Source organism: Salvelinus fontinalis, chromosome 1 (assembly GCF_029448725.1).
Source record: "Salvelinus fontinalis isolate EN_2023a chromosome 1, ASM2944872v1, whole genome shotgun sequence".
NCBI lineage: Eukaryota > Metazoa > Chordata > Actinopteri > Salmoniformes > Salmonidae > Salvelinus > Salvelinus fontinalis.
In genome coordinates, this window is record NC_074665.1 from 1,302,714 (window position 1) to 1,303,174 (window position 461).

Consider the following 461-nt stretch of genomic DNA (forward strand, 5'->3'; position numbering starts at 1 on the left):
GAGCTGGTGCGCGTAACGATGGTGACAGGTGTGCGTAATAATCAGCAGTCTGGTGACCTAGAGGACGGAGAGGGAGAATACGTGACACTGGCTAAATAAATGTGTTTTCGACCGATCCGAATATCGTTTAGATGGTTTTGATATTTCAAGCTGCGTGTCCTGATCGCGTCTGGTGTGGACGGACAAAATCAACATTGGCTTTACCATTAACATTAGCATTAGCTTCAGAAATGGCTTTACCAATAACATTAGCATTAGCTTCAGCATTGGCTTTACCAATAGCATTAGCATTAGCTTCAGCATTAGCTTTACCAATAACATTAGCATTAGCTTCAGCATTGGCTTTACCAATAACATTAGTTTCAGCATTGACTTTACTAATAACAATAACATTAGTTTCAGCATTGACTTTACTAATAACAATAGCATTAGCTTCAGAATTTGCTTTACCAATAACATTA